General features: G+C 40.3%; 1 pseudogene; it reads left to right on the top strand.

The window, feature by feature from the left end:
* The first annotated feature begins 1,269 nt into the window (after window positions 1-1,269).
* On the top strand, window positions 1,270-4,865 carry LOC100354198 (cytochrome b-c1 complex subunit 2, mitochondrial pseudogene; annotated as a pseudogene).
* The last annotated feature ends 958 nt before the right edge of the window (window positions 4,866-5,823 follow it).

The raw sequence follows: 5,823 nt of genomic DNA, 5'->3' as shown, positions 1-5,823 counted from the left end.
TTGGTGAGATGTGTTTCTTGGAGGCAGCCAATAATTGGGTTTTATTTTTAATCCATTCAGCCAATCTGTGCCTTTTAACTTGAGAGTTGGGGCCATTTACATTTGAGGTGACTAATGAGAAGTAATGACTGCCCTGCCATTTTTCCAAAAGTATCCCTATTTTTTTACTTTCAATTTCCTTTGAACTTTTAATGAGAGATTTTCTTCCTTTACGTTCTTTTGTAGTGTTGACCATGTTTCTGTGTTTTGGTGTGTAGCACATCCTTAAGCATCTTTTGTAGGGCAGGACAGGTGGTGATAAATTCTTTTAATTTATTTTTGTTATGGAAGGGCTTTATTTCACCTTCATTCATAAATGAGAGTTTTGCAGGGTACAGTATTCTGGGTTGAATGCTTTTTTCTTTTAAGACTTGGAATACATCTCACCATTCTCTCCTAGCCTGTAGGGTTTCTGATGAGAAGTCTTCTTTGAGTCTAATTGGAGATCCACTAAAAGTAATCTGGAGTTTCTCTCATGCACATTTTGGAATCTTTTCTTTAAGTTTTACTGTGGTGAGTTGAATTACAATGTGTGGTGGTGAAGATCTTTTCTGGTCATGTTTATTAGGAGTTCTATGTGCTTCCTGTACTTGAATGTCCTTTTCTTTCTCCAAATTAGGGAAGTTTTTCTATTATTATTTGACTAAAAAGGCCTTACAATCCTCATTCTCTTTCCATGCCTTCAGGAACTCCTAGAATCCGTATATTGGGTTATTTTATGATATCCTGTAGATTTCCAACAGTGGTTTTTAGTTTTCTAATTTCTTCTTCTTGTCTTTGGTTTGAGTGTATAATTCCCTGTGCTTTGTGTCTAAGTCTGATATTCTTTCTTCCGCTTCACTGATTCTGTTGTTAAGGCTCTCCACTGCATTTTTTATTTGTTCTACTGAATTCTTCATTTCATTTTGATTTCTCTTTAAGATCTCAATTTCATGGGAGAAATTTTCTTTCATGTCCTGTATAGATTTTAGTAGTTCATGCATTTGCTTCTGATTACTTCTATGTAATCTTATGATCAATTTTTTGAATTCCTTTTCTTGTATTTCTTCCATCTCATCATCTTCACAATCTAGTATTGAAGTGTTGTGTTCTTATGTGGGCATCATGTTGTCTTCTTTATTCTTGTTTCTTGAATTGATGCATTTGTTGTGCAACCTTTGTGGAGATACTCGTTGGTTTCTTTCTTTCTTTTTTTTTTTTTTTTTTTGTGGCAGCTTTTATCATCATAGTATGACTCTACAGGTAAGTGAAATGTCTGTTTTCAGTGACGCTCTAAAGGCTTGTGATGGGTGTGGTCAGCGAGCTCTGTTCAGTTCTCCAGGGCTAAGGACATGCTAAGGTGACACACCCGGGTTTGGCATGATAAATCTTTTCTCGCTCTTCCTTTTTTTTTAATCAGGAGGGAAATTTATTCTACTAAGCTGAGCTCCTCAAAGAAGAAATCTACTCTAGGTTTGGGAGTACAGGGAGTAAGACGGTTTGAGACAAGTCATTTAACTTCCTTATTCCTCAGTCTCCATCTATGTCAAATACAAGTAGTGGTAACTTCCCTATTAATTTCTTAAGATTATTTAAAATTTGCATTGCTCTATAAATTGTGTAATGCATTACTGCAAAGTATCATGATTCTATTCATGTGGAATGAAAATTAAATTGGTTTAAAGGATTAGTTTGTTTATGTGCAAAACAGTTTGAAATTCATCCATACAAGTGGTCTTCAAAAAGCTCTTGAAAATGTACATTATGAAAAAACTATATGTTAATTTCAATTTTTTGCAATAAATTAATTTTTAGTTCCATTTTCCACAAACTTTTCTGATACTTCCTCATATAAATTGGAGAAATTGGCTTAACCCATTGTTACGTTTCATGTATTTGTCATGGAGAACTACTATAATGAGCATTATTTGGTGGAAACAGGAGTGACTTTGGAGGTCAATACTTGAGTTAAATATCCTTCCAATTGTTAGTTGTGGAACTCCTGGAAACCTTCCACATCTATGAGGTTCCAGCTGTCTTTGTCAAAATGAGAATAATGCATATTCTGTCAATCTCAGTGGAGTACTGCAGATGAGAAGCATATATGGGGAAGCCTTTGAGGAGAATGGCGTCTCAGAGGATATAAGATTCTCCTATTGTTGTCTTCATATTAAGAACATAAATGACTGAAAAGTTTGGTGACAAAATTTTTATTTAAAAAAGATAACCAGCAGCACCAAAACCTCTAAATATGATTTCATTAATTTTCCCCTTACACATGACATTTTTTCCTGACATTAGAGAGGAAAAAACTAAATATATAAAATAAAATATTATCCTCAAAAAATATGGCAACACACTCCTATTAATGTGTGTCCTAGGACCCTATAAAATTCCTTCCCTGTGGTACTTTGAACCCAAGGCAGTTCCTGCATGGGCTCAAATACTATAGGACATCTTCAATCTGCCCTTTTGCTAACTACTAGCCTTCTGCTTGGCACCATCACACCCATTGGGTGCAATTTCCTCTTATTGAGACACAGCCCCCACCAGCCACAGCTCTGGGAAATACTCTGCTGAGCACGAGTTTTCACCTGCCAATCACACACTGTCCTTCAAGTACCTTAAGGTGGGGGTAACTCGGCAGAGTACTGGGAGGTGAAAGTGGTGGGATTCAGTCTCCCACATGAGATATGACACAAAATCCAACTTCAACAAAACTCAGCCATATAGAGTTTTAATGGCATGGATCTTTCTAATTACTAAGTTCACACAAGGACACAGCCAAATAGAAGGTACCACACTAAACTCTGGATGATCTGGTCCCAGAAAATTAAAATAAAATGCATCCTTCCCAGGGCACAGCAGCATAGTTTCCTGCATAGATCCTTATTCTAGGCAAAAACCCTGACTTGGCATGGATATATGGAACAGTGGTTAAGACAGCATGTTGGGTCTTCTGCCACCATCTTGCTTTCCTTTAAGCCACCAGTGACCATGGGTTAAATCAATTTTGAGCCATTAACCAGAGCTGGGTCCTTTTGGAGATTTTGTTCCAAGTTGCTCACAAAGTGAAGGCCTTGGCTGCTCCTGCAAGGGCACCTCTGCATCCTGAGGTCCTTGAGTTCACCAACTTATAAGTAGCTTAGTGATTGCTTCTCTGGAAAACTGTGCTCCTGCATCCAGAATTGGTTGTTCATCAAAGCAGGAGTAGATACAAGAACTCCAACAACTTAGGGACCTCTCATTTGCTGCATCTTGCATCCAATTTGACTACAAAAGGAGCTTCATCTCTCAAGATAACCTATGGAATTAAAGTAGTTGGTGGTACACTAAGTTGACTGCAACAGGAGAAAAGATGGCGTGCATCATAGAATTCCTGTGGGATTATGTTGCTATTCTAATGGAGTTCCTGGTCAGTGTCACCACATCACCAGAATTTCATTGCTGGAAAGTAGCTGCACTTCAGTCTCAGCTAAGGACTGACAAAAGCTGTGGCTTTTCAGAATCCATAGATTCATGTCGTTGAAACTGCATGCTGCAGCTTACCAGAATACCTTGGCTAAATCCTTATACTGTCCTGACTACAGGGTTGGAAATGCAACATCAGAGGAGTTACATTACTATGTTCAGAATTGCATCACAAGTGCAAGAATGGTTTTGATGGAACTTTGTCGCTCCTCTGCGAGCGGAGGAGCGGCACCGGGCCAGACGCTGTTATTCCCTTGCTGTCGGTTTTTTCTACAGCAAAGCAAGCACAAGTGAAGAGAAGAACGAAGTAACGAGCTCCCCAGCGACCTCTCCACCAACCAACCACCCCCAAACTCTTCACCAGCCTGGAAACAGTAATTGTCCCAGAAAGTGCAGTTGAGTCCCCTTTTATAGTCCTCTTCCACCAATCCGTGCTCTGCTGCCCACGTGCTGAGCACGCCATTTTCTTCCAATCAGAGGTTGGGTCAGCTCCTGCAGCTCGTTAGTCAAATTGATGAAGCAGCCGAAGCCGCTGTGTAGAACTTGTTTACTCCCTCTCAGCGCCATGTTGTGGGAGCCGGGCCCTGCTTTCCACAGAACTTGGTGTGAGTCATCCTGTCCGCAAACAAGTTACTGAATGATTTCTGGATATGAGGGGTGGGCTTGGTTTGGCTGGTGCAAAGGCTGAATACAGTGGAGGTGAAATCTGAGAACAGACCGGAGATGGTCTTGTCTATGCTGCTCTTATAGCATAAAGTGCTGCAATGGGAAGTGCAGAGGCAAGTGTATTTAGTGTCCTTCAGCATGTCCTCAGTGCTGGACCCCATGTCAAGAGGGGCAGCAATGCCACTAGCTTCGTATACCAGGCGGTTGCCAAGGGAACTCACCAGCCATCTGATGCTTCTGCTTTTAATGCCAGTCACTCAGGTTCTGGACTCTTCAGGATTTACTCTATCTCCCAGGCAGCCACTGATAGAGATGCTTTCACGGCTGCCTACAAAAAAGTGAAACCAGTTGCTCAAGGAAACCTTTCCAGTGCAGATGTCCAAGCTGCCAAGAACAACCTGCAAGCTGGATGTCTCATGTTGGTAGAGTCTTTGGAGGGCTTCCTGGATGAAGTTGGGTCCCAAGCTCTTGTTGCTAGTTCTTATGTGCCACTGTCCACAGTCGTTCAGCAGAGTGACTTGGTGACTGATGCTGATATCATAAATGCTGTGAAGAAGTTTGTTTCTGGCCAGAAGTTGATGGCAGCAAGTGGAAATCTGGGTCATATACCTTTTGTTGATGAGTTATCATATGGAAGCATGTATTACAGGACAAAGCTGAACATTTTCTCAGCCCATGACAGAAAACACATCAAAGTTAAAAGTCTCTAACAAAACATTTGTCTTTTTTTGCATGAATGCAGGTAATTATTCTCAGCTGGCTTAAAGTCAATAAAACATCCTATTTAAATTTTTTTGAAGGAGCTATCGAAGAAGGCTATACTTTTCTCTGAAGGGAGGAGAGAACTTCCACTTTGCTATGGCTGTGTCCAAATACTGATGGAGTCTGTGGTCACAAAAGGCTTCCATAGCCTTGGCAGCCCATGACAAGAGCCTCAGGTGATCACTGACATCATAAATAAATAAGAGTGTTACTTGTTAAAGAAACAACAGAAGCCACTGTGCACTCATTCCCCATGTAGGACCTCTGTCCTTAATGAGTTATAACATGAGAATTAACTGCAAAACTTGTTCTCAAACTGTACTCTCTATATGGTGTGTGTGTGTGTGTGTGTGTGTGTAGGTGGGTGGGTGCAAACTGTTGAAATCTGTACTTAACATAACGTTGGTCCTCTGTATATAAAATTAAACTAAAAATGAACCATAATGAAGAAGGGGATGGGAGAGGGAATAGGAGATGGGGAGTCGGGGTGGGAGAGTCTGTATGGGGGAAAGAACCACTATATCCCTAAATTTGTACCTATGAAAAAATGCATTCATTAAATAAAAGCTTTTTAAAAAATTTTAAAATTAAAAAAAATATCACTTTGGATGCCCACACCCCATATCAGAGTCTCTGTGCTCAAGTATGCATGGCCCCTGGTCCAGATTCCTCTTAATGTACACCCTTATGGCAGAAAATGATTGTTTATGTTCTTAGGTCCATGCAACCCACATAGGAGACCTAGATTCTGTTCTGGCTCCTGGCTTTGGCCTGGTCCAGCCTTGGCTGTTGCAGGCATTTGGGGAGTAAACCAGGGGATGGAAGACACACATTCTCTCTCTCTCTCTCTCTCTCTCTCTCTCTCTCTTTCAAATAAATAATTAATTTTTTTAGAAAACTGACTTG

The sequence above is a fragment of the Oryctolagus cuniculus genome, chromosome 4, assembly GCF_051225735.1.
Source record: "Oryctolagus cuniculus isolate XC-2025 breed Fujian yellow rabbit chromosome 4, ASM5122573v1, whole genome shotgun sequence".
Lineage (NCBI taxonomy): Eukaryota > Metazoa > Chordata > Mammalia > Lagomorpha > Leporidae > Oryctolagus > Oryctolagus cuniculus.
The sequence above is the reverse complement of the archived record's forward strand: the minus strand, read 5'-3'. Positions and strand labels throughout refer to the sequence as shown.